General features: G+C 41.8%; 1 protein-coding gene across 14 annotated transcripts in view; it reads left to right on the top strand.

The window, feature by feature from the left end:
• SETBP1 (SET binding protein 1) overlaps positions 1-16512 on the top strand; it is a 266895-nt gene that overhangs the window by 88470 nt on the left and 161913 nt on the right. The window lies entirely within an intron of this gene.

Here is a 16512-nt window from a genome sequence, read left to right as displayed (position 1 = left end):
TTGGATGTCTCAGTTAGATAAAATGAACCCGTCTCTTCATAATTTGGTCTTTCTTCAGACCCCCTCTGCCAAAGGGGAGTAACAATATTTCCTTTTTTACCCATCCTTCTGCAATCTCCTCAGGGCTTCTCTGCCTCAGCACGTGCTGCCCAATGCAATGATGCTCTGATCCTGCTACAGGCCATGAGGTCTCACTTTCATTTCAGATTATAATAGTAATAATAACCAAGTTTTAATTCACTACTTTGGAGTTTTGTTACATGTAATACATTTGTACCATACATAAGTACTATACAGGTACTATAGTACAGGTACTGTATAGAGTGTTAAAATAACAGAAACTAAAGATCAGTTTCAATGAGATTCATGCCCGAAACCCAAATTATAAAGTGAATGTGAAAACAAAATCAGAATTTAGACGTGAGCATGGCAACCTGTGGGTACTTTCAGAACTATGAAAACAGGATGTTTATATATATACACGAACATAATGCACAACAACATCACAAATAGATTTGATTCTGAAATGTAAGGTGTTAGGCCTCGTGTTGTCTAACTTCTTCCCATGGTTGGGAAGGTAAATATAGTTTTATTTATTTTTAAATGAAGGCCAAGATTTTAAAGTAAATGAATACTCCAGAAGGTGTGTTTTTAAGACAATAAATTCATTCATCATGATGGCATTGCCAGAAGATAGAAGTTCTGCACAAACCTAGTCTTTTGGCCCCCAAATGCAAAACAACAGAACAAAGCTTTCCACTCACTTTTTCATGGCAAACAGAGAACTGGGAGCATGCAGAGGAGTTGTTTTTAATTTGTTTGTTTGCTTTGGACCTGTCCTAATCACGGCCTTTTCTGAGTTGCTTGCTTCCCTCCCCCTTCCCCTCTGCAAAACTTTTCAGACTCTCTTGTGCTTGTCTCCTCTTTCCCTTTATTTATTTAATTCATGAAAAGAACCAAAGGGGGTCCCCAACGTCCCACTGCCTAGGAGAGCTAGTTTCTCTACGGGGCTACAGATGTCGGGCAGAAAGGACTCAAACAAGCAGCGGCGAGGCAAGGCAAGCGTTATCAATCATCCAGCACGTTAAAAGAGAAGAAGGAGCAAGAAAAAGGGGGGAGAGTGAAGGCGGGTAGCGGGGTGGGGGAAAAGAGTCTGGGCTGAATTAGAAGAATTTCCTCCCCCCCACCCTGGTTGCTGAAGGGAGGTTTTTTGGACATCTGCCCAGACACATGCCGGGTTAAAGACGCGGGATAAATTCTGGAAGAATGAATGGAGGGAGAGGAGGGGTCGGGAGGACAGAGGGGAGTGTGGGCTCTTGGTGGGGCGATGGCAGCCACAGGGACAAAGGAGTTCTGTGGGGGGACACTGCAGTGGCAGCATGTCTATGCGTCGGTGTGTGTCTTTTTTTCTTCTTTTTTCCTGCTGGTTATTTCAAACACTCACCCCTTGTCGGGCATTATCATATAGCACTGAGAGCTCTCCGTTGGATGGTGAGAGACAGCTTGTTGTCTCTTGAATCTTCTGTATTTCTGGGAAGAGACAGGTACATGAGTGAAAGGAAGTTAAAACCAGTCAGGCTGCATCAGGGCTGATAAACACATTTTGAACAGTGAGGGCAATATGATTGTTTGATCAAAACTCATTGTAGACTCTTCCAATCTCCTGATGTCTCCAGGCAAGGTTGCATGACCTTCTGAAAGATTCATTGAGCTAGGCAGTTTCTCAGCAAGATTCAAAGTGTGGATGGGCAAAATTCTGTGGTCAGCTTGGATTACCTGGCCAAAAGGTCAGATAAATTGTTCTCTTCTTTAGCAGAACTTGGGTGTGCAGGTTGCACTCTGAACAGCTTGTTCTCATGCTTTCTCAGTCACCGTGGTTTCAGGATGTCACTCCCTCCTGGTTTAGCTGTTCATTCTGAAGATCTTTAGTCCTTTTGGAACAGAGATGTGTGTGAGAACCCACTCAGATGATGAGACAGCTAGCAGATCTGGGCCAGCAGCAATCCCCATCCAGAAGAGCCACTTCAATGTGAATTGGTAGCAACACCCCCTTCCTCATATCTACTTCAGCCAAAAAACCTTTGTCTGTCCATTGTTTCAGGTCCCTGCTGGCCTTAAGGGCCATGAATTTATGAATTACTCTGAATTCACTAAGACCTCTGCATTGCATCTTGTGTACCCCAGACAGATAGCTACAAGCTACCTCTGTGCATGCCCTTCCAAAACCAATGGCTCCAGCTATAAGCCCCGTTTCTGGAACCCTACCTGAAAGGCAATGGCAGCCTTGTGCTCTTGAAGTAGCTTCTTGTAGTACAAATCTTGCTCTGGTTGTGCCATCGTTCTCTTGTGTTACTTTGATAAGTTTAAGATTTTTTAAAAAAAACTCAATAGATCCCTAGAGTGACCAAATCATACCCAGAGCTTGAACTGGCACGCTAATCAAAGTACCACAAGGTAAAAGCTGTGTCGGCTCAGACTCTGCACCCATTAAGCTGTTTTTTTTTCAGCTGGTGCAGTTTCAGATTTGAGCAATGTCACTTTAGCATCACAACATATTACTATGAAGCAGCAAATGAGACCTCCAACATGAAGAGTTGAGACTTAACTGAGCCAGCCTGGGGAACTCTTCTGGGTTAGGCTGAATTTTCAGTACAGAAGTCTAAGCATATTCACTCATGACAGCACAATACATAGATTTAGTAAATGATAAGTCTTGGTAAATGCACTGACTATTTAGCTCACTGAAAGTCCATGTTACCTGGAACCTGACTTTGGCCAGATCCCAAATTGAAATTTGATATGCTGTGACATATTTTATCACCTCTATGTTCATCGCATTGTTTGTGGTCTTTTGGTCCAAAAAAATGCTCCAGTCATCTGCTAACAAGGCTTACCTGCAAGTTTCACGTTGTCTTTTCCAGAGGCAGTGTCTTCTACAAGGCTCTTTAAGGCAGAAATTTTCTTCTGAGAATTTAGCAAGTAGAAGACTCAAGAACATTCTTGATCCATGTATTATAACTGTTGACATTGTCACCCACTTACTACAACTAAAAATATTTCAGTTGCTACAAATCGTAGTTAAATTGGCCTGATGGAAATACCCTTCTTCCCACCTCGAGAAACAAATAAACAGAGAGGTATCCCTAGAGAAGTCTAAAATGTAACATTTTGATCATCCACATAGAAACAAAAAATTAGTTTAATACTTTCCTGGGTAAATTATTCTAACCCCTAAGCTAAGCTTGAAAAGGAAACATGAACAAACATGGTTCACGTGTGGAATAATCTTTATCATCATTTTGTGTTGGGATGCAGAAGCTCAAGAAGAAGTAGTGAAAGGCAATGCCTACATTTTGACTGCACATAGCCTATAGTGAAGCTTGCACAGATGTATTAATTCAATAATTTAATTTATCTTCAGTATAAAAATCCCTTAATTAGTAACAAAATGTCCAGTTAGGCATTCAAATGAGTTCATGTTTTGTTCAACTGACATATAGTTGAACTGCAAAACACAAAATCTGAAGTTAAGGAAAGTCCCCAGCTGTGACGCTATTGGGAATTTTGGAGATCCAGACAAGCCAGACATTGGAGAGATGTCAATAGATAATGTTTAAAAAGTCCAGTCTAAGTTTTAAAATGTTGTGAACGGAAGAAATTGCAGGAAAAGCTGCTTCTGCTTCCAGAAAACAAGGACACTTAAGGATAATGTAGTCCAAGGGCTGGACTGGGAAACCTGGAAGGAGTATGAGTTAAAGAAATTGATAGAACACATAAGGGAAGCCTTTATATGAAAGGTGGGACTTCAGAAAGTTCCAACTTGTACTGTTCCTTCAAGGCAAATCAGTCCTTTGTTTCTCTCAGCCATTGCAAGGGAGTTTTTAGCAGCATTGTCTTCATGTTCATAAACGTAATGAGAGCTGTTCCATCAGATTTTGTAGGTTTTATTATTTTTGTGGTTAAAATCAGGTTGGTGAGGAACAATTTGTATTAGAACATGGAGACTTGCACAACAAAGTTATTAGCTGTACTTGCTTGTATTAGTTGTGCTGGCTGGTCTGCATAGAGGTAGACTTGTTGTCATGCTCCCAATGAGCAGAATTTTAAAGTTTGTGTTTGGTTCTATATTGAATGATCAAGAGAAGAGGCTTGCAACCTCACTGTTGGAGTTGTTCAGGTTGAAAGCTGAGAAGCACCTTGTGGCTTGCACAGCTGTGCTGTACCATCTGCTGCAGACCTGGGAGAAGATTTCAGCCTCTGGGCTTTCTGGCCCTTTTATAAGTTCCTTTATGTTCACTTCAATATTAAAGATATACATTAAGTGGGAAAATAGAAGAGAACATTCGGAAAACGTAACTCAGCTTTAAAAGCTTCCAGTGTTTTTCACAGGTAATATTTGGAGGGCTGGTCTGTATAAACGAGTACACATTTTTTGCCAGAACAACACTGCTATGTTTTATCAATGTAATATAACAATAGTAAGTCATATAATATCTAGATTACACACAGTTTTGTGCATTAGGATGCTGTTAAAGATAACTTCTTCCCATTTTCACATAACTGCACCCTAGAAGCATTTTTACCCTAGTATAACTCTATCCATGCAGTAAAAGGAATGCAGCTTCTGCATGACAACTAATTCTTACATATACAAGTTTAAGGCAAAGATGACCAACTGATGTCCCAAGGCTATGCTAGTTGCACAGTGTGTTGTTTATCTAGTGCCAAAGAATTCTAGGTGGTCAATGAGTCAATCCACCAAATATATTGTTGGGTGTGTGTAAAGGAGTGTAGATCCAGATTGCATCTTCCTAAGGTTTACCAATTCATTATAGCTCTATGCATGTCCATCTAGGAATAGAAGTAGCCCCTAGCATGGAAAAGTTGGTCACCCATTCAGAGCATTGACCCAACATATCTCTTCTGTCCAGGGAGGTGCAAGAATATGTGTCCTTGAGTAGAGGTGAGCATTTCCAAATCAGGATGGTTCTATAATAATTAATTAGGGTGTACATGCACCTTTCCTCCATGTTTTCTTATGGGCTCTATCCAGCTCTATCTAAATAAATGCCTATTACATTATGGCCCACTCCCAGAATGCATCAAATCATATATGGGTCTCTGCTGCCTCTTTTTCTGATGATGGCTGACTGAGTGATTGAACCCCAACTCCATGTTTACTGGCTACTATTGATATTTAGCTTAGATATAGATATTCAGCTCGAAGAACCAGCCAAGAGGTTGACCTGTCTTCCCAGAGAATGGGGTTGACAGTGCCCTTTCTCAAGCTCCGATTACAACAGTGCTGGCAAAGCTGCTGTTGCATTTGGCACTTTTTGGTTTCTGATCTGCTCTGCAGTGCTGCACGCTGAAATGAAAAACATCTGGTCGACTCACACACTCTGTTTAGACTGGTTACACAAATGCATGATATTATGCAACCCAGACCTGTGATCCTATTTCTCCTTCTTCTGAAGCATTTCATATTTTGCTTTTAATCACACTGGACAGATGGCTGGATGGCTTCCAGGTGCCGTTTCTCAGATAGTGAGCCTTGCTGCTTGGCCCATCGGCAAAGGTCAGCCTGCCACCACCTCACTGTTTTGCAAGAACGCCTTGTGCCTTTTTTTGCTTCCCTGCTTGTGAAGCCAAGCAGCACTAGCTCAAGCCAAGAGACCAGCTGCGGAAGCTGGTGAAGTTCTTCCTGAAGCATAACGAGCTGGTTCAGGCAGTGTTTTTGGCTTGGTTAGTCCTGGGGCTTTTCCCATCTGACAATGCAGGCTTTCCAGCAGGCAGGGCAGAGCTGATAACGCTCATCCCCCAGCCCCAGGCAAGTCTGCATGTCCCCTGGCACTTGCAGGAGATGATCCACCTGTGAGAAGCAGTGCATTGCATGGCAGCAGCAGGAGTTCAGTGCATGATTTCTTGTGGCGTTGCTCCTGTTGTCCTCTTTGTTGCTTTTTTGGTAAATCGCTCAAATGCACCTTTCACTTGGCTGTCTTTGCAGCTCCAAAGTGAGCAGGTTTTCTGAGCAGAGTGATTGTGAAAAGCTCAAGAATGGAAAATGGCAGCGTTGGCCACTGGCTTTCCACCAAGCTCGCAGCAGTTGAAAATCAAGTTTAGTAGCTCAAGCTCTGTAAGTTCAGCTTTTAATTAAAATACATAATTTAATGTTAGAGACCTCATTCTCTGAGAACGGTACCATTATAAATGCCCGCATCCAATTTGGATTGCTGAAAATTGGCATATTGCCTCTATTACATTAGAGATAGCAAACCCAAACTGACTTATCATCGTGAGTGTTTGCCAAGAAGACAGAGGCACTGTCTTCATCCCTGATAAAAAAAAAAAAAAAAAAAAAAAAGAACAAAAGAACTAATGCTTATTGAAGTTGACTTATTTTACATGTAACATGATGCAATCACAGTGTGACAGCAGGAAGAGCTGTTGAACATGAGCCTCCACACTGTCACATCAAATCACACAAGGCAGTCTGCAAAGAGCCAGGTGGGGACAGTGCTCCATGGGCTGTTCTGAACTCCATCTCTGGAGGCTCCTCCAAATTATTGTCACTGTCTACAGATTAGATAGTATCTGATTAGAATTCCTTCTTCTTCATATATGTATGCGTTTCTGTGTTCATGCACATATAGACAGCAATTAATATATAGAACAGAGGTTAATGAAAAGAAAAATAGTGCCTGTTAACTCAGGAGCTCATGCTGGTTTTTACCACTGTCCAGATCATGCCTTCTTTGTAAGGATTTCCTCTTCATACTGTGGCAGGCTTTGCTATAAACCTGGCCTTCACTAACTGAGATGAAGGAATGGCTTCTTTAATTTTCTTGGAAGGGGTCCAGTCTTTGGAGTCTGGATAGCTCTGGTTCATATCTTTGTAATTTTCATGCCTTCACATGAATTTTTAAGTGGGAAATACCCTGGTGAGCCCCTGGATCATTCTCGCTTGGCTGGCAGCTTCCCTGCACCACCAAGGCAGCCAAGGAAACCTCATGCGCCAAGCCACGAGGGCCTCCTCTTCCATTTGGGAAAGGAGCTTGGGTTTTAGCTCATAGGTCCATGCGCTTAACATGCATGCACATGCACAGACACACCCTGCTTGATTCACTATTTCTCGTGTCCGCCTTTCACCTATTAGTGTCCTTTGAAGGATCAGGTTACCTTGCCAGTGGAAATATATGAGCTCGCTGTGTGATATAGCGTAACTGCAACAGCAGATCATATAATTTTCCCCCGAAGGCCTGTTGCAGACTATGTCGAGTCATTTGTATTTATGACAGCTTGGGGGTGATTTAGTGCGACCTCACTTTGATAAAAGCCATTTAGAGCTCATAAATATGGGTGACACACTGCCTTCTCGGCTGTGATTTTAAACGGAGAGCTACATTTGCATTCCCATTGAGCTTTTATTGTTTGGGATGTAAGAAAGGGAAGGAGTGAAAGAAAACAGGAAACGGAAGGAGTGTGCAAGATTCAAAATGTCCCATGGGAAACAAAGATGCTGTTGCGCTTAGAAAATCTCTATCTTGAAGCACTAGTGATGACCCCTCCTCTCTGCATCTCCTCCTGGGGATGTGCTGAGGTGAAGCTTTGCTTACCCCTTGTGGGTCAGCAGGTGGGAGAAGCATATCCTTCAGATCAAGAAAAACAAGAATTTAGCACTTATTTTCCACAATAATAATAAAGAAGTCTTCTATATGCCAGCAGGCTTTCTCTTAGCTTGGGTCTTACTGTTGTGTGCTGTATTTTTTTACTTGATTTCAAGGAAGCATTTCACAAGTGTATTTATATTCCGTAACTAGATTTATAAGTAGGTAGACAATTTATGGCCAATAATAAAAGATAAGCCCAGCATGAAGTTGTCAGGTTTTATGCACCAGACTTAAATTGGTCATTGAAGTAAGCAAGTAAGAAGATTGTTCTTGGAAAATTACAATTTTTTCATAATTTGTAATGCCCAAAGGAACCTGAGCATCACAGCCCATTGAATTTCACTTGGGGATGAATATCTTAATTTTATAGATGAGGATTCAAAAGATGAAGTGTTTCTTATCTTTGTAGTCACTAGCAGAGGCAGGACCTGAACTTAGGTGGGTGTCTTAACCATCAGGTCACTAATCAATCCACCCCCTGCATCCTTGACTCTTCTTGTTCTCTGATTTTCCTTTCTCTTATGAAGCCAATGTGTGTCAACAAGAATGACTGAAAACTGGTGGATGGGAAATTTATCTAACATGTTCATCTTGAATGGCATAATTATTTATTGCAGGAAGGTGAGGACTAGGATACTTTGTTTTGTGTGTAAAGCAGTCCTGCTCATAGGCTTGATGTTTAGCATTGTGAAGTACCAACTCAAACTGACTGAACAGCAATTTTTTAACATGTGCCTATAGCACTAATATAGATATTTTTCAAAGTTTGACATGTGTAAAAGCTTTAGATCATGATTGAAAAGCTAGAACAATGTCACTCGTGAATGTTACCTCTGAAATCTGTGCAGCAAACACATTTTAGCATACATGTATATTTGAAATACAGCAAAAAGATTTAAACTAATCAGTTTTTAAGCCCCTTTTTTAGCTTTTTTGAATGTTCTTCGTAAATTATAGTGATTATATTGAGCATTACTATTAAATTTTGAGGTCTAACAGGATAAAGCTCTCACAAACAAAAATAAATTTTGCCTGCCTTTTAAATCATTCCTACAGTGTGATATATCGTTAGATGACAGATACATGCAGATAGAACACTATGCCAAATTATTTAATTTTGTACTTAAACTAAGAAATTAACCAGATTGCCATTATTATTGTCCTCTGGGTTGGATAGTGTTTATATTTTGCACTGTTGGTTGTTTGATATTTGCAGCGGCAACCCAATGCTTTTTAAACCACCTTTTTAATAAAAATTCTTTGTGTCACAACCTGATTAGGTCTTATGTATACTTCAAGAGTTTTCAGAATAGCATTGTGCATGGTGGTGGACCAGCACTATCAGGCATGGATTCAGCGGTGATGTTGAACACAGAGAAAGGCTTTGAAAGTTCACCCCAGGTCTTTCACAACAACCTCAGCTGGTTCATGCACACTGTGTGTCATCATCAAATGCCTGTCCCCTTCTGCATTTACATCAGGGCTCCCACTGAATACCTAGGCAACTGAATCCAGAGGAACTGAAAGGCAGCGTGCTTTTCATTAAACAAATGAAAAGAAAATCACAGTCCCTGCCCCGAAGATTGTACACTGTAATCAATGGCAGCATTAATGAGAGACTTCACTGCACTCAGAGGAACAGTAAAACATTTGTGATGGGGCCCCAAAGACGAGACAACCAGTAAACTGCTTACTCTGCTTTGGCTTCATTAGCCATTAAAGCAGGATAATGGCACTTACCTTGCCCCAACAGCGATTAGTTAGTCATTGCTCGCATAAAGTTATGGAGAAATAAAAGAAAAAAAATAAAAGAAACATTCCTCCAATTCTTGCTGCAGAGGTTGGCAGCAGGTGGTCATGGGACTTGGATCATGCTGTGTGGCTCCAGTTGCTGTCCTACTTCTGGAGCGAAGGGATGCTTGTGTGTGGGCTCTTGGCTTGTGGAAGAACAGCAATGCTGGGGGCGTGCAAGCTCTGGGCTGCTCCGACACACACTTTTCAGCACAAGAGGAAGGAAGGAAGGAATTCATTTACCAACCTGGCCTTTCACATTTGGGGTTCAAGTCTGGTTTAGCTCTCCAACAATCATGTTTGGAGGTTGCTGACGGCTGCCCCACAGACATTTGGCTGCTAAGACAAAAGCCCTGCACAGCTGAAACGTTGCTTGGCAATCTGCACCGCAGGACTTGTCCAAGGCTGACGAAACAGAGGCGTGGAGCAGAATTGACACCACTGCATGGGGTGGTTTGTATAACACCTGTCCGCACCCTGCCTGCTGCAAGCCAGTGCCATTTATCTTTATAAGCATTTTTATTAGAAGTAGGTCCTAGAGCAAACAGACTTTGCAATGCACCCTTTTTCAATAAATGGGCTGATTCGGCTTCTGCTGACTCAAAAAGCCCATCAACAAGCCTTCTGAATGTTTGATCCATTTTTCTACTTAGCTGTTCTCTAAAGGCTCAATTTCCTCTACTGTTGCTGTCACGCTTTAGAGAGGGGGAAAATACACAGTCTAGTCCCCAAGTTATAATGCAATTATTTGGTGCAAGGGATTTTTTTTTTTTTCACTTGAATAAATTAGTTGTTAATTAAAGCTTTTTGATGTAGTGCTAAAGGAGTTATATTTGATACCAACAGCTGTATGCTGTTTGATTTATAGTCCTTTGGGGTGTTGTTGGTTACAGTGATCCATTTCTCCCGCTTCCCTCACGAAACACACACACACACTTCAAAGATCATTAACTGGTGCTGTTTTTTCAATTAGAAGAATATTTTTGCTGTTTTTTTCACTTTTCTGTGCATTGCTTGAAGACAGAAGAGTAATGTTTCATCACCTTGGCCATTTCCTCCAGCATAAAGTTCTGTACCGGTGACAGCAAAGATATTTCTGACATTTCCAGGGTAAAGATTCTGCTTTGGACTGATGGGTCAATCCCCAATGCAGTTCCCTAGCCTAGCACATTGCATCTGTAAATAGTAGACACTGCCAGAGGATTTCCTCTGATTTCTACTTCAGGAATGTTTAATAGCTACTGTGAGAACTGAGACAAACTTCCAGGTAATGTGTAAGGTATTTGGAAGCTACACGTTGTGTTTGGGTTAAAGTATCACCATTGTCTTCAATCTGGGCAGAATTAGGGGTCTGGGCCAGCTGGAGGGCCTTGGGTTTGATTTATAGCTGGGAAATTAGAGAATACAATGGAAAATAGTGACAGAGGTAGGTGTATTGTGTACAATTCCTTTACTTTAATCCTTTTAAAAGAGTAGATCAAATTCAATGTACATTTGGTGTTTTTACTTAATTGATTGATTTGCCTGTTTCTGATTTTTCAGAAATCAACACTCATCTGCTTAGCTATGGCTGTTTCTCACCAGGCCAGGGACCACATGCTGGGGCACTTCCAGGAGGACATATCATCCCAAAGGGCTGTCCTATAATTCCTCTCTCCCCTTGCACACCAGTAAGGAGGAGAGTGGCCTTGGAAGAACGCTGGTGGCTTTTGGCTGTTTAATGTGGAAGTCACACACAAGTTAAGCAGCAGCTTTTCCATAAATGATGCTGTTTTCATTTGATTCCCAACACAGTGTTCATTGACTGAAATGGAAGAGGTTGAGCAGAAATTGTGTTTATTCACACTGATTTGCAGTTGGGCTTCCATGCCTGGGAAATGCAGTGGGACTTGCAGGCTTGTGGGATAACACATAGGGCACCTTTCAGAGATAATCCAAGCTCAGATGAGCAAAGTAATAGGATCAGCTTCCCGCACAGGGGAGAGGCAAAGCCTTGCTTCTCCAAGAATCCCTATCCCAGGCAAGCCTGTCCTATTGCTGACATTTAATTTGTTTTAATCTGATGGGGGGAGGGGTAGGGGGTGGAAATGGGTCTTAATTAATTGCCTTCTACTCCAGGCTCAAGAGGAAAACCCGCTTCAGAACAAATTAATGCAATCAAAATCTGCAGGTTGTGAGGCTGTTGGCAGAGTTCCCTGGTTGTGAGTAAATGAGTGCAGGTTTCCAGCTCTCAAGTATGGGAGAGGCATTTCCAAAAGATGGTAGCTGGAAGTGTGGGCTTTTGGTGAACATGAAGAGCTGGAGAGTAGGGTGGCTTCCTGCTGTTCACTACTTCCCCCCGGGGAGAACAACTGCCACTATGGCTTTCAGTCCTTTCCATACCTGTTGAGTCTGAGTCAGAGTTTAAGGAACTGGATGATGGTGGAGGTCAGCCGTGTTGGAGATGAGTGGCTGGAGATGAGTAAAGATGTTCTTTCTCTGCTCTTACTGTGACTGTAGAAACATAGAATCACTTTTGCTTGGAAAAGATCTTTTAGATAATTGAGTTCAACCATTAACCTAACACTGGCACTAACTCCTGTCCCTGAGAACCTGATCTCAGCATCTGTTCAACCCCTCCAGGAATGGTGACTCCACCACTGCCCTGGGCAGCCTGTTCCAATGCCTGAAAGCCCTTTGCAGAAGAAATTGTTCCCCAGATCCAACCTCAACCTCCCCTGGAGCAACTTGACACTGTTTCCTCTTATCCTGGTGCTTGTTCCTGGGGAGCAGAGCCTGACTCCCCCTGTCTCCAAGCTCCTTTCAGGCAGTTCAGAGATCAGAAGGTCTCCCCTCAGCTCCTGTTCTCCAGCTGAACCCCCCAGGTCCCTCAGCCGCTCCCATCACACTTGTGCTCCAGCCCCTCACCAGCTCCGTTCCCTTCTCTGAACTTGCTCCAGCACCTCAAGGGCTTTCTTGTATGACCGTGTTTCATCCTTTCCCTGGTATCTCTCTATCTATTTATTTACATAACTATTTTCTTTTTTCTTTTTTTTTAATCTTTCCTGCTACCTCTGCAGCAGTGTGGAGATATCAATGCCTGTCTCCTTAACCAAACTTCTGGAGTCCTATGTTTGTTACCTTGTCGGTAATACTTTTCTGGTGTGCTCACGCAATGCTCTCTATAGTTACACATTTTGGAATTGGCAGGAGGTGTTTTAGGCCACTGAGATGGACTGGAGATTTGAGGAATACCCCTACATCCCAGTGTGATGGTAAATACCTTCCAGTTTTAGTATTACATTGCTTGTTCCAATGACCTATTCTGGCAAGGTCCTATTTATCTAAGGATCAGATTAATATTCCAGTTCTCAGGACTGTAAAAAAAAAAAAAAAGTTGTGTTTTTTTTTAATCAATGAGAGACTTTCTATTTACTCTGTAATGTGTTGGTCTACTAGGACTTACAGAAATGCAGTATTTTTAGCTTCATAAATGGATTTGATAGCAGAGCACAAAAAGAGAAAGATTGTTCATGTTGAGTTTGATTTATGTACCTTTTACAGTTATTTTTCAACTTCTGTCCATTTTCTGCTTTGCCTATTTGGATTTAGTTTAAGAGAGTAAAAAAGGTGGTTATCAAATAAGGAAGTTAAAATTTTGTGTATATATGTGGAAAAAATATTTTGAGTTGTGTGCATGTTGTCTGTTTGCTGGAAACCAGGGTGGATATTTTATGGTTGTCTCAGTTTGCTTCATTTCTGCATCACTAAGTGAGGACTTTGAACCAAGAACATCTAGTTTTAAGTTAATGAAAAGCAGTGTATGTTCTAGAACTGGTAACACATCTCTGTCAAGCATCCAGAAAATCTATACTGAGTTTCTCTCTGCATGTCACACTCTTGTGATTCTTCATACAAGTTCCCAGCAATGTGCTGTATTCTTCTAAGCTAGCAGAAGAGGTGATAATGTTCTACTGTTGATACTATGTAGCCATCCTAAAATATTTGCCTCTGGATTATTTAGGCATTTGGAGAAAAATGAGAGAATAAAAAAAACATGTAGTAGTGGTGCATGTTACTGCAGGTATGTGGAGCCATCAAAAGTTACACGTGAAAAAATGAAAAACAAAGTGAGCAAAGTAAACAGGAAGGAAGAGTAAAAAAGTTAAAGACAATGAACTCATTAGCACAAAGAAAATGGAAGAGAGAGCCACTGAACAGGCTGGTGAAAAAGTGTTGGTGTGGTAGGGAAGGTGACAGGAAAGGTCAAGGAGAGAGTCAGGCAGGAGCCAACAGAGATGGGAAGGACTGGGCCAAACTGTGCACGGCCCTGCTTGCACAAAGCCATTGGATGGACTTATGGGAGAGGAAACATTTACGTTCTGTGCAATTTCTCCCTTTCCTGAATAAATAGCAGGAGCCATTAGTAGTGTGTGTGTGACAAGGCAGTGGCAGTGACTCCTGTATTTGGGTTATTTAACACTCTCCACTGTAACATGATTTCACAGAGTTTTGAAGACCACTTTGTTTTCTTGTCTACAAAGACCAGCATTTTTTACGTTCCTAAGGTTTTCCATTACAAATGTTCTCATGTCCTCTTTATTTTTGTACTTGTTTTTGTTTGTTTGTTAGTTTGTTTTGTTTTGTTTTGTTTTGTTTTCCCTCTTAGTTTTTTATTTTTTAAAAAACTTTAATATCTCTATTGTTTGGAAAAGAACCTTAGAATTTTGGCAGGGACAAAAGGTTTGTGGCTGAAGGCATGCCTTTCCCTTCTCCCATGAAACTCCTCTCCATGCTGGCTGAGTTATGAGCTGTGTGAGATCGCCATTCCCCATTTCTCATTTTTGTTTCTCAGGAAAATGTTGGCAGCAGGTCAGAATAATAACACAACACGACTCTTACGAAGAGCTGGGCCCACAGTGCTGCCTACACAAAAACAGCAAAGAGAGAAATTCTCTAGGGTTTGTGGGGCAGGTGGAGATGGTGTTTCACCCCTTGCAGTCTCCCACTGGCGGTGGTTGCAGCAAATCTTGCCAGCCAAAGCAGTGCATATCTGCAATGATTCTCAATCAAGGAAAGGATGGGTCCACTTTTGGACCCAACACAATTTCTGTTCTCTGCATTCAGGCTGCTGAATCAATCAGCTAAAAAATTAGGAAGTGCCGGGTCCATCCCTGTGGGTCCAGCCATTATGTGGGCTGGAGCACATGTGTTAATCCCATGGTGATATGCCTTTCCTATCACGTGTAAGAGAGTGCCTCGGTCATGCTGCTGGAGAGACACCCACTCAAACAGAAATAAGTTTGAACAAATAGCTGCAAAGTTGGGAAATTCCTGGGTTTTTTTGATGCTTGGAATCTAAACATCTTATTGTAGTGGCCAATGTAATGAATGCACCAAAAAGTATGTATATCTATACATATGTCTACACATGTTGGATGGTATACATCTGGATGGCTATGTAAGCATCGCCATATGGGATGTATACACATTTAGACTTATATAAATAGAAATTACTTTTCACAGTAGTACAACGCAGAGCTGCAGCAGAATCCCAGCGTTTTTTGAGAGGTGAATCTAATAAAAATGCATATTTGCTGACAAACACATGAGAAAACTCCATGTTTACATACACTCACGCGGCGCTGAGCACGTCAGTGACGCTCATCAAGCAAAGGCAACTGTGCGCATCCCCATTTGCTCTGATGCAACCACTTTATTTCCTTTTGAATAACAAGGAGTCTCCCCACCCTCTCCCCAGAGCTATGGGCTCCATTTCTGACAATGCACAACCGCGTTACTCGTTGAAGTGCCTGTCATTAAGCAATGTGCTGATTATTCTGGCAGCTCCGCTACTCAAGTCCCTGTGGACGGAGTCAGACATGGAGAGAATTGAATTTTGCCAAGGACGGGGCTAAAGGTCGTTCCGTGCAGTGGACAGCTGCATCTAGTCAAATCGAAACTATTGCTCCAAGTGTTACCAACAGAATAGCTGATAGCTCTGTTGTCATTTCATTTACACTTGCATCCTGTTACAAATTAAACTGAAATTGTGGTGCGCCGAAGGAGCGGAAAGTCAGTTTTCTGCCAAGTGACAATTTCTTATATCACCAATTTCCAAGTGCAGCCATTATAGATTGTTGCTAGGGGTTTTCATGATTTAGGATCCTGGTTTTCTGCCATGGGCAAAATTCCCATTAACACCTGCCATCATCTTCTAATCCCATAGGTTGAATAGGAAATGCAAAACTGATAACTGGCCTCTTTTCTCAGCTCTAATCATACACAATAATGTAAAATACAGAATTGTTCCTTGACTTCTCCCACTTTCCAAGTGTGGGGTTTTTTTTTGTTTATTTTTGTTTTGTTTTGTTTTGTTTTGTTTTTTTTCCCAATCTGGACATTTGAATTCAGACAGGAGGAAAACGATGAAATATCTTGATTCTGCTCCAGACTCTTCTGCATGGAGGTAGGGTGTAGTGACAAGAACAGCTTAGCAGCAGTGCTTATGTGCCAGTGTTTATCTCAGCCCAGCACAGCATATTGCCCTGCACCCACTCCTAAGTCATCAGAAGGCCCAAAAATGCCTCTGGGCAGAAACATAGCCTCTCCCAGGATGCTCAATGGGTCCTAGCAAGTAAGCTGAAAGCCTGGGACTTGACCACATTTGGAATAAACTTGCCCCAAAACATCAATGCTAATTAGCTCATGTTATGAATGGATTAAGTGAGACACCGGCTGCAAAGAGGCATTTTGGTTTGGGTTGCGGCTCAGTAATTAGATGCACAGAAGCTGGCTGGGGAGCTGTCAGTCAGCAAGCATCAGTTTCCTTTCCGATGTTAGGAAGAAGAGCTTTTCTGTGTCCCATCATCTGTTCTGCTGTGAACCTTTGGGTGATGTACCAGTGATCAAACACGACATTGAATGTGAACCAAAATCCTCCCCTGGGCCACAGCAATAGGACTTGGTGGCTTCAGAACTTTGCTCCTTTTGCTGCTGAGCAACGCTCTTTTATTTATAGTGCAAAATGTTACTGGATGTTAATGTTAACGCCATCCTTTCCTTTGATCTG

The sequence above is a fragment of the Columba livia genome, chromosome Z (genome assembly GCF_036013475.1).
Source record: "Columba livia isolate bColLiv1 breed racing homer chromosome Z, bColLiv1.pat.W.v2, whole genome shotgun sequence".
In the NCBI taxonomy this organism is placed as follows: domain Eukaryota; kingdom Metazoa; phylum Chordata; class Aves; order Columbiformes; family Columbidae; genus Columba; species Columba livia.
The sequence above is the reverse complement of the archived record's forward strand: the minus strand, read 5'-3'. Positions and strand labels throughout refer to the sequence as shown.